The sequence below is a fragment of the Humulus lupulus genome, chromosome 7, assembly GCF_963169125.1.
Source record: "Humulus lupulus chromosome 7, drHumLupu1.1, whole genome shotgun sequence".
Taxonomy (NCBI): Eukaryota; Viridiplantae; Streptophyta; class Magnoliopsida; order Rosales; family Cannabaceae; genus Humulus; species Humulus lupulus.
Window position 1 is genome coordinate 202,416,698 of NC_084799.1, and position 23,364 is coordinate 202,440,061.

Sequence of the window (23,364 nt, forward strand, 5' to 3'; positions counted from 1 at the left end):
ATCTGGATAAAAGCTTTCCTGCCAAGTCTCAGAAGCAAAGACGTTAAGGAACAACCCGAGCTGAAGCCCTAGAAGAAGAAGTAGCCCGGCTCAAAAAATGTGGCTTTATCCGTGAAGCCAAATTTCCAATTTGGGTCGCCAACCCCGTGCTAGTTCCAAAGCCCAACGGGAAGTGGCGAACCTGCATTGACTTCTCCGACCTGAATAAAGCCTACCCCAAGGATTGTTTTCCATTACCAAGGATCGATCAGCTGGTGGATGCCACGGCGGGGCACGAGCTCATGTCCTTTATGGACGCGTACTCAGGCTACAATTAGATCGTGATGAATCCGGCGGACCAGGAACATACCAGCTTCATGACCCCGACTAATGTCTATTGCTACAAGGTCATGCCGTTCGGTTTGAAGAATGCCGGAGCTACCTACCAAAGGCTAGTAAATAGAATGTTCGCGGACCAGATCAGAAAGAATATGGAAGTGTACGTTGATGACATGCTAGTCAAGTCAAAGACTGCCGACAACCATGTTCCCGACCTGGAGGAATGTTTCAAGATACTACGAGAATATGGCATGAGGCTCAATCCCCAGAAGTGCACTTTTGGAGTCGCATCAGGGAAATTCCTGGGGTTCATAGTCAATACCCGAGGAATCGAGGCGAACCCCGCTAAGATTAGGTCACTGATCGAGCTTCCCTCGCCCAAATCGCGGAAAGATGTCCAAGGCTTAACAGGAAGAGTGGCGGCGCTAAACCGGTTTATTTCCAAGTCAACCGATAAATGTTTGCCCTTCTACAACCTGCTCCGAGGAAACAAGAAGTTTGAATGGACTGTAGAATGTGAAAGCGCATTCCTCAACCTGAAGAGGCATCTGGCTGAACCGCCTGTGCTATCCAAGCCCAAGGCAGGCGAGCCTCTTTTTCTCTACCTAGCTGTCACTGAGGATGCAGCTAGTGCCGTACTGGTACGAGAAGAGGACCAAGTTTAGAAGCCAGTCTACTACATCAGCAAGAGACTTCTCGAGGCAGAATCACGATACCCGCTGATGGAAAAATTGGCGTTCTGCCTAATCACGGCCTCGCGAAAGCTCAGGCCATACTTCCAATCTCATTCAATACACATAATGACCGATCAGCTTTTAAGGCAGGTTTTGCAAAAACCTGAAGCATCGGGACGTCTGTTAAAATGGGCGGTCGAACTCAGTCAGTTCGAGATTTTCTACACCCCCCAAACTGCTATAAAAAGTCAGGCCTTGGCCGACTTTGTGGCAGAGTGCACGGGATTCCAGGAGAGTCCAACAGAGGGATCACCCCAGGTCGCCTCGTCCCATTCGTGGTGGAGGATCTTTGTGGATGGTTCATCCAACGAGAACGGCTCTGGGGCCGGAATCATTCTGATATCCCCCGAGGGACATAGATTCCATTCGGCGCTAAGGTTCAGATTCAAGGCCTCCAACAATGAGGCGGAGTACGAAGCTTTGTTGGCCGGACTGAGGATAGCCAAGGAGTTAAAGGCGAGCTCCGTCCAGTGCTTCAGTGACTCCCAGCTTGCGGTTAACCAGGTTCTGGGCGAATATCAGGCGCGGGGCCCAAGATGGCTGCCTACCTAGCAAAGGTAAGAACCGAGCTGTCCGGATTTGAACGAGGATCGATCGAACAGATACCTCGAGAACAGAATGCCAATGCAGATGCTCTTGCCAAGCTCGCCACCTCGGGAGAGACGGAGACCTTGGGGTTGGTGCCAATAGAATTCTTGGAAAAACCAAGTATAGAAGGAGATCGGGCGGAGGTCGAAATGATTGACGCTAGGCCGACCTGGATGACCCCCATTCTTGAGTATCTCGTCGAGGGCAAGCTGCTTGAAGGATGTAACGACGCACGGTGAATCTTGTATCAAGCTCCGAGATATACGCTGGTTGATGGGGTGTTGTACCGACGTGGGCATTCCCTACCTCTCCTCCGGTGCATTCTTCCAAGTGAGACAAAGGCCATCTTGCAGGAAGTTCACGAAGGATTCTGCGGAGACCACACTGGGGGTCAGAGCCTGGCCTTAAAGGTTCTCAGGCAAGGGTATTATTGGCCGACTATGTCCAAAGACTCGATCTCATACGTGAAGAAGTGCGACAAGTGCCAGCGATTCGATGCAGTTGCCCGAGCTCCTCCAGTCGAGCTGAAAATGGTCTCGGCCCCTTGGCCGTTTACCGTTTGGGGAATAGACTTAGTAGGCTCCCTGCCCACTGGAAAGGGCAGGGTCCGTTACGCCGTGGTAGCCATCGACTACTTTACCAAGTGGGCTGAGGCAGAGCCGTTGGCAACAATCACGTCTAAAAAGGTGCTTGACTTCGTGGTTAAAAGCATCATCTGTCGCTTCGGCCTGCCCAAGAAGATCGTCTCCGATAACGGCACTCAGTTCGACAGCGACCTGTTCACCGAGTTCTGTGAAAGACATGGGATTGTGAAAAGTTTCTCCTCCGTGGCCTATCCTCAGGCTAATGGCCAGGTCGAAGCTGTCAACAAGACCTTAAAGGCGAGCCTCAAGAAAAGATTAGATGAAGCGAAGGGGGTCTGGCCAGAACTGCTCCCCCAGGTCCTATGGGCATACCGGACCTCGCATCGGACTCCTACGGGTCATACTCCCTTTTCTTTAACTTTTGGGAGTGAGGCAGTCCTCCCCGTGGAGATAAAGGTTCTTTCGCATAGAGTCCAATCTTACGACCAAGATCGAAACCACGAGCTCCTGTGCCATTCCCTCGATCTGGTTAAGGAAAGGCGGGAGGATTCGCAACTCCAGCTCGCCCATTATCAGCAGAAAATCGCCCGCTACTTCAACACCAAGGTTAAAAAACGCACCTTTAGCGTAGGCGACTTGGTCCTGAGAAGAGTTTTCCTTGCCGGAAAAGATCCCAAAGACGAAGTTTTGGGACTGAACTGGGAAGGACCATACCAGGTCATCGAAGTCATCAAGGAGGGAACTTATAAGCTAGCTCGACTTGATGGAGGGGCGGTCCCGCGAACTTGGAACGCCATCCAATTAAAGAGATATTACCAATGATCTACTTGTAAGGCCTGGAAGGCCACTTCTTATGTATCAATGAAAATCAGCTTTTCACGCATATTTGCAAGTGTAATCCTAAAATAACCATGAAAGACCCTTTCCCAGTTACTTGGGCGGCATATGGTACCTGGATATAACCAGGTCTCCTTAATAACTTAGATGTTGATTCTTATCGGTTGACCGTTGTTTTCTTAAAAACGCGAGATATTGATAAGGGTTAACGCTAACTAAGTCCTATCCTGGTTTTAACTGGGTCATAAAACTTAGAAGTTGATTTAAATCTGTTGATCGTTGTTCTTCTTAAAGAGCTCGAGATATAGATAAAAGTTAACACGAACTAAGTTTTCAAATTAAGTTCCTGGTTTTAACCGGGTCATAAAACTTAGAAGTTGATTTAAATCTGTTGATCGTTGTTCTTCTTAAAGAGCTCGAGACATGGATAAAAGTTAACACGAACTAAGTTTTCAAATTAAGTTCCTGGTTTTAACCGGGTCATAAAACTTAGAAGTTGATTTAAATCTGTTGATCGTTGTTCTTCTTAAAGAGCTCGGGATATGGATAAAAGTTAACACGAACTAAGTTTTCAAATTAAGTTCCTGGTTTTAACCGGGTCATAAAACTTAGAAGTTGATTTAAATCTGTTGATCGTTGTTCTTCTTAAAGAGCTCGAGATATGGATAAAAGTTAACACGAACTAAGTTTTCAAATTAAGTTCCTGGTTTTAACCGGGTCATAAAACTTAGAAGTTGATTTAAATCTATTGATCGTTGTTCTCCTTCAAGAGCTCGAAATATGGGTTAAAGTTAACGCGAACTAGGTTTTTCAATAAATTATAACTGAAATGCTTAAAAGCATAAAATAGCGTAAATTAAAAACGTCGAAGAAAATTATCTCGAGGTGAAAACACCTCATGCAAAGGTTACAAAAAAATATATATATACTTGAAAATGTTCAAAGGCAACAGGGAAAGAACGCCCTAAGCTTCGTCAGATGGCCCCTTGGAGGTCGCTGTCTCACCCTGCTCTGCCGCGCCAGAGGCTTCCCCAGTCTCCGAAGGCGGCGCCTCTTTCTTAAGGCGAGCTTGGAACTTCACCAGCAAGCGCGCCCAAAGGCTCGGTGACATGAAGGAGAAGTCAGCCTCCAGATTGTAAGCCCAGCAGTGATAGAACAGATCCTGCATGGACTGCTCCAAGGTGGTCCATTCGGCCTCTAGGGCGACCTGGATCTCAGTCTTCGCAGCCTCGAGGTCCGTCCGCGAGGTGGCAAGGGAGGTCTCGAGCTCCTAGACCTTCGAGAGGGTTTTCTCCAACTCGGCCTTCGCGGTCGCCAAGGCATCTTCAGTCGCCTTAGCCTCCTGAAGGGAAGCCTGATGCTCAGCTCTCATATCCTCGAGCTGAGTCTTGGCCCTGATGATGCTCCAGTGGAGAGCGACGACGCCCTGCGAGAAATGAAAGATAAAATTGCCTTAGAGGAAAAACAGGGCAAAGTGTAAGGGTAAGAGCTTTACAGAGAAAACAGGGCAACTTACCGTTAGGGTCATGCTCATTGAAGACTCCATCACCCTAATCGGGCTCATTGTCTCAATGGCCCGAATTTCCTTCTCGGTGAACTTATAGATATGGTTGACGGCGTAGTTCGCCGACTCGTACACTGTCCCCCGGAAGGCCTCTGGGATCTTCTCCAGGTCCTAAGGATTGACTGGGATGCACACATCGGAGGCAACCACGGCCGGAGTCCTGAGCTCCGTTCCTACGTCCTGAGTAGCGGCTGGAGCTCGCAGGGGTGGTGGAGGCATTTGGCCTGCTCCTGCGGCAGGAAGAATTGCTCCCGTGTCCTGGGCAGTCGGGGTTTTCTCCTTCTCCTTTGCCGGAGACTTGGTGGAGGCCCCAGCGGCGCTCCTGGACCCCCGGAGCCTTTTTAGTCTTGGCCCGGCCGAGGGGTTTCCCCCGAAGACTGTGCCTCGCAAGCTATCCTCGGGCTGAGACATCTCTTCTGTCAAAACAAAAACATGGTTAGTACAAGTTAGCAACCATACAGACAAGGACAAAGGGTTAAATATAAAAAGTGTGCGAATACTAAGGGAGCCCTACCCCCCGAGCTGGAAGAACCTAAGACGATTATTTTCCGAACTAGCGCAAGTTTTGGGTCCGGTTCTGACTTAGGGCTAGATTCTTCTACATACTGCCTAAGCCCCAGAGCATAGATACCCCTCTGGAGTGATGGCCATGTGCGTAGGTTGGTCCCATACTCCTCGAATAGGATCGACCTAAAGGCTAGGGTGTTATCTACTACTACGGTACCCCTAGGCCGGCTCTCTTGGTGATCCAGCACGAGCCGGTCGACACAATGGAGCAGGAGTGTGTTCAGGTCCGGATCGCTTCGGTGACGATGGACGAGCTGCCTAGGATTGAACCTAGCCAGCCGGGGGTCTGCAGTGGCCCTATCTAGACTCCTAAACAAGTAAGGGTTACCTTGGCCAGAAGGACCCGTGGCTGCTCCGGATTGGATCCTCTCCTCGCCCATCCTCTGGGCGACCTCCAAGGTCCTCTTCCTGTTCCTCACGAGCGGAACTTCGTTGCCCTCGTCCTCCTCGTCTTCATCTCCCATGACCTCCTCCACGATGATAGGTCTGGTGTCCCGAGCTGGGGGCGGCCCCCAGGGCCTCTTTAGGTTCAGGGTCTGATTTGGAAAAAATAGCTTGCAGAACACCATCGTCTCGTCCATCACGAGCACGCGATAATCCTTCTCACTGGGGGGCAAGCCCGCCAGTGTTTCATATTGGGCCCCGAGGGTCACAGATATCTTTGTCCTTGCGAAGATGGCTGCAAGATTAGTCTGAGTCAAAATGGGGTACGGGAGGAGCTAAAATAACACTTAAAATGCGAGCTAAGGACGGGAGAAACTGACGAGGACGATTGAAATAATGGTGCTCGCAGTTCCGGAAACCAGTTGACATGAAGAACTGGTCCTTAAAGTCATTGGGGTGGCTGGGCAGCTCGATGACCGCCGCCGTATTGGGAAACTGGGTTATATAGTAGAACCCGTCACCTCGCCCCCGCTGGTCCGGGCTGGCTTTGAGGCAGAAGAAATATAAAATGTCTGCAGGAGTGGGGACCTCCCACTCGTGCTTCTGGAACAAATACCTCAACCCTGCCACCAGAAGGTAGGAATTGGGGGGGGGGGGGGGGGGGAGCTGAAATGGGGCCAACCTCACATAGTTAAGGAAATAAGCAAAGTACTGATCAAGTGGAAGGAAGGCCCCTGCCTTAAAATGTTCACCACTCCAGGCCGCGAACGACTCGTCGAGCGACGCACAGCTCCGCTCACCTTCTGAAGCAGGTCGGGCCACTACGGACGCTTTCCCCAGGGCGATGTTGTGGGAAAGGAAGATTTTGTTAATCTTCACCTAGTCGGTTATCTTCGAGACGATCCTTTCCGCCTCAAAGAAGGCATCAGGGGCCACCTCGACCTCCTTGTCCACTGCCGGCCCGAAGCGGGGGATCGGTGTAGAGTCCAAGAACTTTACTTAGCTAATTGTTTAGTAGTATTATAGTATGTTTAGTGTTATCTTTGTTACTATGGATTTTTGGTTCAGACCGGGAATTATTTGGACACTCATAGTAGTACTTATAGATTTTCTAAGTTTAACCTATAGTTTAAGAATATTAAGTATAACCTAAGGTTTGATTAATGTGACTGATATTAAGGATTATATTATTATATTATAAGGTTTAGACATCAACCAATAGGATTTTAAGCACATGTTTTGAATGGTAATTAAGGATTAAGTATTTTTGAGGATTTAATTAAATAAGGGTAAAAGTTTGAATGTATAGGGTCAGTCAGCAGCTTTGAGCACGTTGAGGGCTTAGTCAAGGCTGTTTACTCCATTCAAACTCAGCTAAAAATATGTAAATTCGTGTTTAAATATTCAGCGTATGCCGATATATCGCAGCTATAGGAGGCGATATATCGCAGCACGTAGATACGGAAAACACGAATCGATGCACGGTCGCCTCGGGAACAAAGGTCCAGGCGATATATCGCCTATATGGGGCGATATATCGCCTCCACCAGCATGAATTCAAATACTTTTGAATTCTTTTCCTTTCAGCCATTCAAACTCCTTCAACAGTCCAGCATCTTCTGAACGAGTCTTCAGCCTCTGCTGAACGATTATTCAAATGATTTTCACCTAAAAAGCCATTATTTTTATTCAAGTAAAATCAAGATATTTTCATTCCCAAACTCTATAAATAGGACCTAGTACCCAGCCATTATTCACCATTTTCTCTAAGTTCAGAGGCTGCTAGTGTTAAGTGAGTGTGAGAGTGTAAACACTTGGTTTGGGGAAAAACTATAAGCTTAAATATCATAAGCTTATCAAACACTTTGGGAAGTGAGTTCTATAGTATTTCGGTGAAGGTTAGATTGATCTTGCAATCTTTGAGGTAAACCCAAAACTCTAGTTCTTTTCTGTATTTTTATGTTATTTCCTTTCTCAAAACCTTCTACTCAGTCCCCTAACCTTATTCTTATTTTGGTTAGGGAGTCCAAGCTTTTAAGCATATAAGTCGGTAAGTATGTTTTCTATGGTTTAGTCTTTCCATCTCTTTCATTTCATCTCCTTTCTTTAGACTTACTCTTTCTTATGGTTTTAGGAGTGTTCCAACAATCCCAACTCATTCCATAATCTCGGTAACTTTGGTAAGGAAATAGGCTAGAATCAACATGTTATGTGATTATGTTATCTATATGTTTTATGTTATTAAAAGTGTTATGATTTATGTGTATGTTTGTAGGCTTGGGCATATGACCCATATGACTAACAAGACCCCAAATGGGTTATGGGCATATGACCTACTTAGCTAGTAGGACCCCACTAATCCCATGGGCATATGCTTGTTTAGTCTATGGGACCCCAAGTAATAATGGCCATTATAATAAGTGTATGTTATATGTATTATGTTAAGTCTTTATGTTTTCTTATGAAATTATGTATGTGACTTTGTGTTAGATTTTCCTTACTCGGCATTAGGCTCACTCCTTTCTGTTTATGTGCAGGAAAATAAGTTTAGAGGCGGAAAGATTCGTGACGCTTGGAGAATGTGTATCGATGATGAATGGAGTCAAGGGGCCGAGCGTTATTCGATTCGAGGATATAGTCTCCTTTTATGTTTTTTATGGTTTTTATGTGTATTTTCCGCATTATTATGTAATGTCTTTTATATTAAATCATGTTTTGTTTTAAAAACAATGGGATCCCATAATCCTTCTTAGTATTCTGTTTCTTTGTAAATGACTCTTATTTTTTCAAGTTACTCAATAAATTATGGTATTTTTGTAAAAATGTAAGTTTTATGTATAGTTTTGATAATGGTCCAATTAGTCTAGATTAGTGGGTCATTACAGTTGGTATCAGAGCAAACGGTTCCTTCGCATGAAGTTCTCCTCGATACACATGCTCAAAGCTCCGAATCGGACCGCCAAGTAAGTGTTTAAGTTACAAGTTACAAGTTACTTTGTCTATGTGTATAGCTAACAACTTTAGTGTTTATGTTTCAGTTAAGAATGAATGGAGCTTTAACCTACCAGGATATCCGAGCCATTAAGGCCTTAAAAAGAATAAGGGAGCCAAGAAACACCGTAGGAGCCCTAGAAAGGATTACTCGAAGGTTGCTTTTGTTTCACCAAGCGATAGGTGGCCTTCAAGAGGATAAACAAATAATGCTAAGATCAACAGAACAATATGTATTAGTGATTAGGTTGTTTAAAGATTTCCATCCTGTAATAGCAGCCTTAGAAGAAATATGGGAAGAAATGGATGATGAGGATGAATCACCATTAGCAATGAGATACTATTTCCTCTTAGTTAGGTTCACCGCAAAATTTGAATTTCAATTCACCAAGGAGCAAAAGAATAGGATTCTCACAAACCTTCCTAGAGGGCATTTTGATGCTCATGATAATGATGACTATGAGGCAATAGATGATGATATGTTAGATGACGGATCGGATGTAGAAGATCCCGATTTTTAGATTAGTAGTTTTTATTTGTTTTATTTACTTTTATGTTATGATTGTAATAAGTGAAATTGTTTTCCAAATGAATAAACATGCTATCTGAATATCATGTGTAAGTTTGATTCTTTTTTTTTCTCAATCATAATAAATAATAAATAAAATGAATAATGACTGAGTTCGGTGAGGGTGGATACAAATCAATGAACCTGGTTTCCTTATTGAGAGTTAGGGGGCCTTAGTAGTGGGAACGATTTTACTGATCCCAGCCCTCCCTCAATATGGTTAACTTTGGAACAAAGATAAGTTTCGAGCCTGAGAATTAAGTCATATAGGATTATTAGAAACACACTTAGAAAATAAAGATGACTTATTTTTCTAAGTATAGAAACCCTCTCTAATAATAAATAAAGACCTATATAATTTTTCATAAGAAGTCATAATAAATAGGTCCGAGATATGTTTGTTTAGAATAAGTTTTTGCCTTAGAGCCTATTAGGAAAAAGTTCTAACATGTTTCTTTTAACTATTAGAACTCTGCTACGATGTCTCTCCGAAGATCTGCTCGCACCAACGGGAACGCTTCCAACGATGTTCCAGCAACCAATGCGGTCCCTACCGTTCGCCGAAGGGGAGTGCGTGCTACTGCTCGCCGCAACGCGCCGGCACAGCCAGCTGACAACACTGCAGAGATTGCCAGACTGCGACAACAAGTTGAGGAACTTCTGCAGCAACAACGCCAACAGGCTCAATCTCAGCCTCAGCCTCCGCCACAACCGCAGCCGCAGCCACAGCCAATGGCCCCAGCACCCCAACAAGTCGGTCTGTATGGGGGATGGCCTATGACGAACTACGCTCCATATCCTGTACAGCACATGGAGCCAGTGTACGAAAGGTTCCGCAAGCAGCACGCTCCGAAATTCGAAGGGACTACGGTCCCCTTTGAAGCAAAAGAATGGCTAAGGAATGTGGAGCCGATCCTAGCCCACATGAACCTCAATAATGCTGACCGCATATCCTGCGTCTCATCTTTACTCAAGCAAGATGCCAGGATATGGTGGGATTTGGTCCAGCAATCCCACGATGCTGCCACTATGACGTGGACCCGATTTGTGGAGCTCTTCCACAAGAAGTACTACAATTCAGCAGTGCTTGCTACGAGAGTTGAGGAGTTCACCAATCTGAAGCAAGGGAACTTAACAGTGGCAGAATATGCTCGTCAGTTCGATCGCTTAGCGAAGTTCGCAGCAGAGTTGGTTCCAACCGACTATCTAAGGGTGAACAAGTTTGTTAGAGGACTTCGCCCGAAGATCGAGATGGGGGTTAAACTAGCAAACCCGGGAAACACTTCATATGCCGACGTTCTTGAGACGGCAATTGAAGTAGAAAGGTTGCAAGCCAACGTGAGCAAAGAAGAAGCCAGCAAGCCGGAACCTAGGCAGCAGAGCCAACCTCAGGCCAGTCGGAACAACAATCAGTCCAGCAACAGTCAGTCCAACAACAACGGTAACGGACAGAAGAGAAGGCATCCTGACAACAAGCAAGCCGACAACAATAAAAGGGCACGACCAAGTAATGGGGGAAATAGGTCGGGCTACGTGGAATACCCGCCATGTGCCAAATGTCAGAAGAAGCACCCCGGAGAATGCCGTGCCAACACCAAGGAGTGTTTCAACTGTGGTCAAGAAGGGCATCGTAAAAGAGACTGTCCTCAGCAAAAGCCGGAAGGAAAGAAGGACGAAAAGATGGTTCCTGCTCGGGTTTTTGCTTTAACCCAAGGAGAGGCGGATGCTAGCAACAAGGTGGTCACAGGTCAGGTTTCCATCCTCAATAAATTATGTCAAGTATTTTTTGATTCGGGAGCCACTCATTCGTATATTTCGTTAGGAATGATAGATAAACTAGACAAACCTAGTGAAAGATTTAGAACTAGGTTTGCAACCGAGTTGCCTTCGGGCAAAGTAGTTCTATCATCACGAATTGTACGAGGCGTACCAATCAAGATTGAGGACAAGGAACTAGAAGGAGACCTGATAGAGCTGGTGATCAAAGACTTCGACGTCATACTAGGCATGGATTGGCTAGCACGGCATGGCGCAACGATCGACTGCAGACGCAAGAAGGTGACATTCGATACTCCTGACGGCCAGAAACTGTGCTTCATGGGACAAGCTTCAGGACTACGCACACCGTTAGTGTCATCTCTCAAAGCTCAGAGAATGATGGAGAAAGGATGCCAAGCATTCTTAGCCAACATCACGAATGTGGAGAAGGAGACATCACTCAAAGTTGGAGATGTTCGAGTCATACAAGAATTTCCAGAAGTATTTCCCGATGACTTGCCAGGATTGCCGCCAACTAGAGAAATAGACTTCACAATAGAATTAGTACCCGGCACCGAGCCTATCTCTAAGGCACCATACCGGATGGCACCTACGGAACTCAAGGAGTTAAAGACGCAGCTACAAGAACTCCTAGACTTGGGTTTCATTAGGCCAAGCCATTCACCATGGGGAGCTCCGGTACTATTCGTGAAGAAGAAGGACGGAAGTATGCGCATGTGCATAGACTACCGAGAGCTGAATAAAGTAACAATTAAGAACAAATACCCGCTACCTCGGATTGATGATTTGTTTGATCAACTCCGAGGCGCGACTGTATTTTCTAAGATCGATCTACGTTCCGGGTATCATCAGCTCAAGGTAAAGGGAGAAGATATCCCCAAGACAGCCTTTAGGACTCGTTATGGACATTACGAGTTCTTGGTTATGTCTTTTGGTCTTACTAACGCGCCAGCCGCGTTTATGGACTTAATGAATAGGGTCTTCAAGGACTACCTGGATAAATTCGTCGTTGTGTTCATCGACGACATTCTAATTTACTCTAAGGATGAAGTAGAGCACGAGGAACACTTGAGGATGATTTTGACGCGATTGAAGGAGCACCAACTCTACGCGAAGTTCAAGAAATGCGAGTTTTGGCTCTCACAAGTGGCGTTCCTCGGGCACATCATATCGAAAGACGGAGTTGCAGTAGATCCATCGAAGGTAGAGGCCGTGAAAGATTGGCCTAGACCAAAGAACGCGTCGGAAGTAAGAAGCTTCTTAGGGCTAGCAGGTTACTATAGAAAGTTTGTAGAGGGCTTTTCTAAGATAGCCACTCCACTCACCAACCTGACCCGGAAGCAACAAAAGTATAACTGGAATGATAAGTGTGAGGAAAGCTTCCAGTTGCTTAAGGATAAGCTTTGCTCAACACCAGTACTTAGTGTCCCAACACCCAACGACAAGTTCGTTGTCTACTGTGATGCATCAAAGTTAGGATTGGGATGCGTACTGATGCAGAATGACAAGGTGATAGCCTACGCCTCACGTCAGTTAAAGGAGTATGAACAACGCTATCCAACTCACGATATGGAGTTAGCAGCGGTGGTCTTTGCGTTAAAAATCTGGCGCCATTATCTTTACGGAGAACGGTGCGAGATTTATACGGACCACAAAAGTTTAAAATACTTCTTTACTCAGAAGGAGCTTAACATGAGGCAGCGCAGGTGGTTAGAGTTAGTAAAGGATTACGACTGCGAAATCCTATACCACCCGGGGAAGGCAAACGTAGTTGCCGATGCACTTAGCCGAAAAAGTTATGGGAACTTAGCAGCCTTGGCCAGAATAGAAAAGTCGCTACAGCGGGAGCTGATCAGTGCCGAAATCGAAATGGTTGTAGGCAAGCTGGCTAACTTGTCTATCCAATCAAATCTGCTAGAAGACATACGGAATGGTCAGAGACATGATGATTCGCTAGCAACGCACATGGATGCAGTCAGAGAAGGCAAGACTACAGATTTCTCAATATCCAGTCAAGGTTTATTGAGATATAAGGATCGGGTATGCGTGCCAGACGATCAGAGTATTAAGAAGACGATCCTAGAAGAAGCGCACAATACTCCGTACTCAGTTCATCCAGGGTCTACCAAGATGACTCATGACATCAAGGCAGTCTATTGGTGGCCAGGGATGAAGAAGGACATAGCGGAGTATGTATCTAAGTGTCTGGTATGCCAGCAAGTGAAGGCGGAGCATCAGCGGCCTGCAGGATTATTGCAACCGCTTAGCATACCGGAATGGAAGTGGGATGATATAGCCATGGACTTCGTGACGGGTCTGCCAAAGACGAATAAGCAGCATGATTCTGCTTGGATAGTCATAGATAGACTAACCAAGTCGGCTCATTTTCTGCCTGTTAAGACTTCTTATACGGCAGACCAATATGCAGACATCTACATCCAAGAGATTGTACGATTGCATGGAATCCCCAAGACGATAGTATCAGATAGAGGATCAGTGTTTACGTCAAGATTTTGGAGAAGCTTACAGCAAGCCATGGGTACTAAGTTAAGTCTTAGTACAGCTTTCCATCCTCAGACAGATGGGTAGTCCGAGCGTACGATTCAGATTTTAGAAGATATGCTACGCGCTTGTGTACTCGACTTCGGAGGATCGTGGAACAAGTACTTACCGCTGATCGAGTTCTCGTACAACAACAGCTACCAGTCGACGATCGAGATGGCACCTTATGAGTTGCTATATGGAAGAAGGTGCCGATCACCGTTGCACTGGGACGAGGTAGGAGAAAGGCAGCTTCTAGGGCCCGAAGCTGTTAGGCAAGCTCAAGAAGCAGTAACGCTTATTAGACAGCGTATGCTTGCTGCTCAAAGCCGTCAGAAGAGCTATGTGGATACCAAATGACGCGATGTGAAGTTCCAAGTTGGAGATCAAGTCTTCCTGAAGATATCTCCTATGAAGGGTGTCAAGCGGTTCGGGAAGAAAGGCAAGCTCAGTCCCCGATTGATAGGTCCTTTTGAGATATTGGACAAAGTGGGACCAGTTGCGTATAGACTAGCCCTACCGCCAGCACTAGCCGATAGTCACAACGTCTTCCACATCTCGATGTTACGCAAGTATGTGTCAGACCCATCTCACGTCCTCAAGTACGACACCATAGCGCTCCAGAAGGACTTAAGTTACGAGGAACGACCGGTTAGCATCCTAGATAGGGGGATGAAGCAGTTACGGTCCAAGAGCTTTCCTATAGTTAAAGTCCTATGGAGCAATAGTTCTGAACGCGAGGCAACGTGGGAATTGGAAGAGGACATGCAGAGCTGGTATCCGGAGTTATTTGGTAAGTAAATTTCGAGGACGAAATTCTTTTTAGTAGGGGAGAATTGTAGAGTCCAAGAACTTTACTTAGCTAATTGTTTAGTAGTATTATAGTATGTTTAGTGTTATCTTTGTTACTATGGATTTTTTGTTCAGACCGGGAATTATTTGGACACTCATAGTAGTACTTATAGATTTTCTAAGTTTAACCTATAGTTTAAGAATATTAAGTATAACCTAAGGTTTGATTAATGTGACTGATATTAAGGATTATATTATTATATTATAAGGTTTAGACATCAACCAATAGGATTTTAAGCACATGTTTTGAATGGTAATTAAGGATTAAGTATTTTTGAGGATTTAATTAAATAAGGGTAAAAGTTTGAATGTATAGGGTCAGTCAGCAGCTTTGAGCACGTTGAGGGCTTAGTCAAGGCTGTTTACTCCATTCAAACTCAGCTAAAAATATGTAAATTCGTGTTTAAATATTCAGCGTATGCCGATATATCGCAGCTATAGGAGGCGATATATCGCAGCACGTAGATACGGAAAACACGAATCGATGCACGGTCGCCTCGGGAACAAAGGTCCAGGCGATATATCGCCTATATGGGACGATATATCGCCTCCACCAGCATGAATTCAAATACTTTTGAATTCTTTTCCTTTCAGCCATTCAAACTCCTTCAACAGTCCAGCATCTTCTGAACGAGTCTTCAGCCTCTGCTGAACGATTATTCAAATGATTTTCACCTAAAAAGCCATTATTTTTATTCAAGTAAAATCAAGATATTTTCATTCCCAAACTCTATAAATAGGACCTAGTACCCAGCCATTATTCACCATTTTCTCTAAGTTCAGAGGCTGCTAGTGTTAAGTGAGTGTGAGAGTGTAAACACTTGGTTTGGGGAAAAACTATAAGCTTAAATATCATAAGCTTATCAAACACTTTGGGAAGTGAGTTCTATAGTATTTCGGTGAAGGTTAGATTGATCTTGCAATCTTTGAGGTAAACCCAAAACTCTAGTTCTTTTCTGTATTTTTATGTTATTTCCTTTCTCAAAACCTTCTACTCAGTCCCCTAACCTTATTCTTATTTTGGTTAGGGAGTCCAAGCTTTTAAGCATATAAGTCGGTAAGTATGTTTTCTATGGTTTAGTCTTTCCATCTCTTTCATTTCATCTCCTTTCTTTAGACTTACTCTTTCTTATGGTTTTAGGAGTGTTCCAACAATCCCAACTCATTCCATAATCTCGGTAACTTTGGTAAGGAAATAGGCTAGAATCAACATGTTATGTGATTATGTTATCTATATGTTTTATGTTATTAAAAGTGTTATGATTTATGTGTATGTTTGTAGGCTTGGGCATATGACCCATATGACTAACAAGACCCCAAATGGGTTATGGGCATATGACCTACTTAGCTAGTAGGACCCCACTAATCCCATGGGCATATGCTTGTTTAGTCTATGGGACCCCAAGTAATAATGGCCATTATAATAAGTGTATGTTATATGTATTATGTTAAGTCTTTATGTTTTCTTATGAAATTATGTATGTGACTTTGTGTTAGATTTTCCTTACTCGGCATTAGGCTCACTCCTTTCTGTTTATGTGCAGGAAAATAAGTTTAGAGGCGGAAAGATTCGTGACGCTTGGAGAATGTGTATCGATGATGAATGGAGTCAAGGGGCCGAGCGTTATTCGATTCGAGGATATAGTCTCCTTTTATGTTTTTTATGGTTTTTATGTGTATTTTCCGCATTATTATGTAATGTCTTTTATATTAAATCATGTTTTGTTTTAAAAACAATGGGATCCCATAATCCTTCTTAGTATTCTGTTTCTTTGTAAATGACTCTTATTTTTTCAAGTTACTCAATAAATTATGGTATTTTTGTAAAAATGTAAGTTTTATGTATAGTTTTGATAATGGTCCAATTAGTCTAGATTAGTGGGTCATTACAATCGGGGAGCTAGGCATCGCTGCTTTCCCTTTGTCCTGCTGGGAGGCCGAGTTGCTGACGTTCTTCTGTGGGAGATTTCTCTTTGGAGCCATCTGGTCACCTAATGAACAAAAGAAAACATTTCAGAAAAGGCGACCCAAGCATGAGGAAAAAGCAATTATTATTTACACGAGCTGAGGTAAGCCCAGCCCGTGGAGAGTGGGACCACGCGGTTCGATGAACACGCGCCTGTGCTCCCAACCGATCCCCGATTACTCGGGATTCGTGTGTCAGGAGGGTCAGGATAGAATTTTCCTTGGGGGGAAAGGTTCAGTAGGTAGAAAATTGCAAAACCACTTATGAGGCGTGTTCCCTAAGCTACCCAGTTTTGCACCCAAAATTCCCAAAACTCCTACCCAGAAATTTTCCCCAGAAAAAGCATCTTGAAACCCATACTCTAAAGCGATTTCCTACAACAAATATACCCTAACCTAAAAAGGTTGTCACCCTCCATATCCACAAAACCCAGCAAACCCTTGCATGCGGCTACAGTAATTTTTTTTACCTAAGCTACATTAACATATTTTCAAAACACACATGGTCAGGAAACTTACAGTGTGTGGCTGGGAGGTAGACGAAGATGTTGCGTTGGTAAGAGCTTCGTCGGTGTAATAGCTTCCAACGCTTTGGAGAAATCCGTGCGCCTAAGCTTCTTGAACGCTGAAAGTGGCAGTAGCAGGGTCGAGGGTTTCGTTCTTCTGGAGATATAGAGAGAAGAAGAAGAGGAGCTTGAAGCTTGAAAATTTTCGAATGAAAGGGTGGCCCATGCGTAGGGTGGCCACCCCTTTTTATATGCGTAAAGGATCACGTATAGAGGGCCATTGGATGGCCCTGATGGGGGATCCGAGGCCCTCCACTCGAAATACGAAACGACGGCTGGGCATGGGCTAGGCCATTAAATGCGGTTCTCGTAAGACGTACCGTCACCACCCACGATGTTCCACGTATCATACGCCTGCATAAAAAGTGGAATGCGAAGAGTTCATGGGGAAGTCCAAAAGCCCCTACTGTGGTCTTATATACGACGTGGTATACCACGAACAGGAGCTTGGGGGGCAGATGTACGCCCTGGTTTTCCCACGGGCTGATTAGCAAGCCGAGCTGCTGACTAATCGTAGTTATCTCATGAACTCCCCTAAGACCGGAGCTTCTGTCGTTAGCTCGAGGAAGCCCAAAGGGCTCGCCTCCATTGTCCAAGACTGGAGCAGGCCCCCTGAAGGCCGAAGGTCGAGTCCAGTATGCAGCTCGCGGTACGAGCTGGATATGGAGCTATGACCCCTTGAGAAGTAAACACACCAAGGTAAACGTGCATATATCAGGCATCACGTGTCTGATATCCCCCTGACTTCTCGGACACGCAGCAGGAACGTGCGTGTTCAGACACCCACGATTGGGTTGGGCCGTGCGGCCCATTACTTCCTTACCTATTGATTTGACCACACTTATGTGTCAGGTTTAGGAATTAATCATGAATGTCACAGAATTGATACGACAAGTAAGAAGGTCACAGGATGACCTCCCTACCAACTTCCAGGTGCCTTCTCCTATAAATATGGAGACCCTGGGAGTTGATAGGGGTTGGGAAAATAATCTCTTGTAAGAAATACTTTGTAACCAAATACTCAGTATAGATCAATAATATTGACTAGTGGAGTAGAAGGATTTTAACCTTCGAACCACTTAAAAACCGTGTCTTGAGTCACCCCTTTCGTCCTGTAAGATCATATATCTATTTCGGTTCACATTTAGCACTAATCCTTTTCTCTCCTTCTCTTAATTACCTGTTGGCGAAGAACCGCGTCAACATATACATACTTCTTTCTTCAAGTCACGTCTAGGTCTATCCATATCTTTTCCTATGTATATGAAAAATTAAACAATAAAACTATATAAGCATACAAAAAATTGGCCAGCATTTCCCTTATATTAGTAACATAAACATCTGTCAATCTAATCAAATAAGCACAACACAATACAAATATAATAATAGAATACATAATTCTAGACAAAATCGAGTAGCATTTCCCCTATAATAGTGATCTAACCATCTGTGAACAATAAGCCAAACAAATCAAACAACACACAATAAGTTTATTCCTTATAGCTCCACAGCACATAAACATATTTTCCAGAACCTACTTCACTAAAACACACAATTCTCAACCTTCTTGTAACGCCCTGGATAGCCAAGACCGCTACACTGTGTGTTTATAAAGTGCCAGACTTGCTAATCAAGTCATTTAAATAAAATTCGTGTCATTTAAACTATAAAGGAACTAGGGTTAAAAGCATTTTGGTCTCAAAAGCATATTTTCATTAAAAAGTATTATCTGTTACATGGGATCCCAAAAATATTAAGTTAAAAGACTGCTTACAAAAGTCTCAAGGTTTATATACAATAACCGGCCATACTAAGGCAAAATAAGCAGTTAGGTGATCCCTGTCCTGGTCCACTCCTCGACCGTGGCGGCCGAACCGCTGGCTATGTACATTCCACCTCGGAGCTCTCCACCTCAGGCTTGGTCCAGCTTGCCCTTGCCTTTATCTGCACCACGTAGCACCTATGAGCCAAGGCCCACCAAGAAAACTCAACAGCAACAAAGCATAAGCAAATAGCAAACAAGTCAAAATCCCACATTGCATTACATAATCTCAACCATATCATCAATCAATATAATCAAGTATTCCACATACTAGGCATGTCAATTCATATCATTTACAGTGCACAAATGATAACTAGGGCTAGCGCCCTCAGGCTGCTCCCTCCGCTATCCCATTGTCCTTGGCTACCAGTGGCCAATCTGCGCCCTGTGCGCTAATATCTTGTACGGTACCTTTAGACCGCTTTTACATGTCCCATGGCGTAATACCAACATTGACACGACACAATTCCCGGGAGCACTTAGTCCCATCTCAATTATACAACCAGGTGCAGTTTTCTTACCTTTCAATTTACCAGTTTCCGATGCCACGAAGCCACGAGCACGGTCCTCTACCCCGAGCCTCTCCAAAGACCTAGTCACAACACAAATGAAACATCCTTGTCACTAATCAATCCAAAACTACTTCCCGGAACCAATCCCACACTCTCGGGACCCCCAAATCCCTAAAACAATGCACCGAAGATATCCCCCGAACCCCTAGAGCAAAGGCTCAAAATTGCAAAATCCTATGTTCTGAAATTGCCCTAGCGCCGCGGCGCCCAGCAAGTCAAAGAACTTGCTCTGCCCAGAATCAGCCTTGCGCCGCGGCGCGCAAGAACAGCGCCGCGGCGCTCCTTCGCGAGCCCAGAAATCTGGGCTTTTCCCCTGCGTTTTTCCCGAACCCAAATCATTCCAAGTCACCCCAAACTCCTACCTAAGTCCCAAAACCAATTCAAAACCCCAGATAGACCATACAACAACCTATAAACATCATAATCTAGCTCAGTTATACAACCATTCACAGAATTCACACTTAAATTTCAGACTCAAACACTTAAACCAAAACTTGAGAAAAGTCTCAACCAGACCTCTAGATTCTTAAATCATAACAGCTACGAGATTGCAAACATGTTTAATACCCTTACCTCAATCAGAAATTCAACTTGAGCTTCCTCCAATCCAAGCTTTGAACTGAGTTTCTCCTTGACAAACCAGCTGAATTTTCATGCAAAACAAGCCACCAACTTGCTTCAATTCATGCTTATCCTCCAAAAACTAGACTTGAAACTTAAACAAATCATAGATAGACCCTTACCTCTGAGAAATCTTGGCCTAGGCTTAGCTTAATTGCCTTGAATCATCAAAATTCTCTTCTTAGGTCTCCCAACTTCAGCTTCCCTCTTCTTCTCCTTTCTTCTAGATTTTCCTCCCAATTTCAGCATAAATCAACTTCCTAAGTGTTATACATGACTAACTTTTCCTCTCAGCTGAAGCTCATCTATTCACTGCCAAAAGACCACTTTATCCCTCCATTAATATCCCTTCCTAACTAAACCTCAAGGGCACACTTGTCTTTTTACTTACTTTACAATTCTACCACTTTTCCAACAAAACCTGTTACTCTCTATAGTTACTAACAGTTACCCAAGTTACCAAATCACCAGTTACCATTATCTAGTTCTCTAGGACCGTCTCAGCACGTGCATCACATTGATATCACCACTCCCACGTGGTACAAATCACATAGCATAATTATCACATAACATAATACACATAGTCATATAACATGCTTTAAATCATAGTCATGCATCTTAATCATTAAAATCACACATAATTCCCATTATGCCCTCCAGGCACACTAATCAAGGTCCTTAAGCCTAATTAGTGAATTTGAGTCGTTACACTTCTGTTATCACTGCAACACACAATTTTAATCTCAGAACCTACTTCACTATGGATGAATATTTAAGATATTCAAACTCTTCTAACAAAAAGTTATTAATACTAAAACAAGAAATAAGATAATGTAATTACCTCTTGCAATTAATAGTCCTTGCTAGCAAATTTACTTCACTTTTGCAATGCGTGCACTATGTTATTAATTAAATAATAAAATATTAGTAAATCAATAAAAAAAAATATAACTATATAGAAATAACCTACTTAAATGTTAATAAAGATTACAAATATATATAATTTTCTAATTAAATAATAATATAAATTAAAAAAATTTATAAACATTTTAACTTGAATTATTATTTAGTATGTAAATTTTTTATTTTTTATTTTAGACAGTTATTAAATACATTTTAGCAAAACATATTTACATACATATACTTTACAAACATTAAAAATTAATTAAAAATATATAGTTTTCGGAATAAATAGTAAATAAAAATTTATAAATAGTAAATAATGTGGTAACATGTTAAAATTAAACAATGTAATATCTCAAATATACATAAAAAATACTTTTCATACTTTAAACTAATATTTCTAATAAAACCCACAAAAACTATAAAAAAAATAAGCACAAAAATAATATTTTCAACCATTATAACTACAATACATTGTTTAATCTTGAAATCATACCTCAAATATGCTTTAAATCCACTTTGATGAGCCAAAAATCACCCAAAATCGCAACTATCATAAACCCTAAAATCTCAATATCAATCCCTTAATATTTAGAGAAAATAAGCATAAAAATTATCCTAACTATTATACAACACTTATAAATGATAAAATCATACCTCAAATGGAATTTTATGGCCTAAAATTGGCCAAAATCGTCAAAGAGAACCCGAAAAATCGCCTGAAAACGCCTCCTCTCCGCCTCTCTGTTTCATGCGTATGCTCTCGGGGAAGAAGAAGAAAAAGGGCTAAGTAATATAGTAAGGGAGACATTTAACGTCTCCCGTGGGAAGACGTGCCTAGCCTTTAACGTCTCCCCTTGGGAGACGTCCAATGTGGCACGTCTTCCCAGGGGAGACGTTAAAAGTCTCCCCTTATTTATATTCGGCCCAATTTCTGATATTTAAAAAAAATAAAAAATTATATCATATTTTTAAGTATAACATCTCCCACCACTTTTGATGACTTACCTAGTTAGTCATCAACAAAAACTTTTAATGACTTACACCTCTAGACTTTAAATATCACTGAATACTTTTAATGACTTACACCATTGGTGTAAGTCATTATAGAGAGTCATTAAATGTCACTTTTGTTGTAGTGACTGTTGCTTTTGACTGTCGCTATTGACCCCAACGCCGACAGTTAATTCGAGACAAATGCCGACAGTTAAAATGTGTCGTTATTGACCCCAACGTTGACATTTAATTCGAGACCAATGTCGCAGTTAAAATGTGTCACTATTGACCCCAACGCCGACAGTTAATTCAAGACCAATGTCGACAGTTAAACAATGTCGCTATTGATCCCAACAACGACAGTTAATAAAAGTCCAATGCTGGCAGTCATAAAATGTCACCAAAATTCAAATAAAAAATTATAATTAATGAATAGTATAATTTTAAAAATAAAATAAATTATGTAAATATATATTTATAAAAATTATGTATTTAATAAAAACTTTTAAAACTAGATTTTTTTTGTTTCTAAAATTTTCATAGTATTAACTTTTGTATTTATAATAATTTTTATATTAAAATTAAAATTTATTATTCTTTAACATATTTATAAAATAAACTATATTATTAACTATATTTTTCTTTAACATATTTATAAAATTTGTATTAGTTAAAATAGAGTTGTTTTATTAATTGGAAAAATATTGTAAAAAAAATTAATGAATAGTATAATTTTAAAAATAAAGTAAATTATGTAAATATATATTTATAAAAATTATATATGTATTTATTAAAAACTTTTAAAACTAGATTTTTTTTGTTTCTAAATTTTTCGTATTATTAACTTTTGTATTTATAATAATTTTTATATCAAATTTTAAATTTATTATTCTTTAACATACTTATAAAACTAACTATATTAGTCTTTAACACATTTATAAAATTTGTATTAGTTAAAAAGTTGTTTTATTAATTGAAAAAATATTGTAAAAAAATTAATGAATAGTATAATTTTAAAAAAATAAAGTAAATTATATAAATATATATTTATAAAAGTGATGTATTTATTAAAAACTAGATTTTTTTATATTTCTAAAATTTTCATATTATTAGCTTCTGTATTTATAATAATTTTTATATCATATTTATAAATTAAATTAACTATATAATTCTTTATTAGTAAAAAAAAAGTTGTTTTATTAATTAAAAAAATATTATAAAAAAATTTAATATATAAATTTATTAGTTATAATTTATTTTATTAATATATATATGTTTAAATAAATTTTAAAAAAAAATTGAGACTCTAAATAATTTCCCTCCACACATCCTTTTTATTTTTTCCCTTCCCTCTTTCTTTCCTTTTTCCCTCCTCTCTTCCTCCGTGTGCGACTTCTTCCAGCCGAACCCAGCCGCATCTCCATCTCTCGAATGCCTCTTCGTTCTTCATCCAACCCAAGCACACGCCTCTTTCTTCTTCATCCAACCCAGGCGCACACCCTTCTCACCCTCTCCATCTCTCAGCCCCGCTCTGTCTATCTCTCTCTCTCTCTCTCTCTTTTTGTATCAGGGATCGCCGACGATGTGGTGGGCTCGACAACAAAGGCAAAGG